This window comes from Cystoisospora suis, assembly GCF_002600585.1.
Source record: "Cystoisospora suis strain Wien I chromosome Unknown contig_749, whole genome shotgun sequence".
NCBI lineage: Eukaryota > Apicomplexa > Conoidasida > Eucoccidiorida > Sarcocystidae > Cystoisospora > Cystoisospora suis.
This window is the reverse complement of record NW_027153550.1, coordinates 1,838-2,606: the sequence shown is the minus strand read 5'-3', so window position 1 is coordinate 2,606 and position 769 is coordinate 1,838.

Below are 769 nucleotides of genomic sequence, written 5' to 3'. Positions count from 1 at the left end.
CGGGGTGTGTTACAACCATTACCTATACCAAATATGCCGTGGGAGGGAATTGCTATGGACTCGATCGTGGGTGTACCCGAGACCAAAGAGGCATGGGACTCCATCTTAACAATCGTGTGCCGTTTAACTAAGATGTTGCATTTTGTTGCCACCCGTCAGAGCGACTCCAATGAAGAAATCGCGAATCCAGTATTGCGTGAAGTCATCCGTTTACATGGAGTGACCAGTGCTATTGTGAGCGATCCTGATACACGTTTTACCAGTAAATTGTGGAGAACCATGTGTAAACGTTCATGGATCGAACAGAAAATGTCGGCGGCGTACCACCCTCACACGGATGGTTTAGCCGAACGTACAAACTAAACGATTGAACAGATGTTGCGTTGCGCGATTCTTGGCGATGATACAAACTGGGCTGAAGTACTTCTCCTAGAGTTCGCTCACAACAGTTCCGTTCGTACGAGCACTAGAGCTACCCCTTTCGAATTACTATATGGATTTACGCCCTAACAGCCTTTGTGTAAGAAGTTTGCTATTCCAGGTACCCAAGGGATGTTAATGTTTCCCTGGAAGGCGCACATCCAGGTCCAGCGTGCGAAGAGGGAACTCAAGAAGTCTCAGGAATATCAGAAGCACCACGCAGATCGCAGACGAAGAGATGTCGAAGTTCTGCAAGGACTGGTGTGGCTCAACACGACAAACCTTACCTTGGACGGAGAATCCAAAGCGTTGAAGCCCAAGATTATAAAGCCGTACAAAATACTCAAGA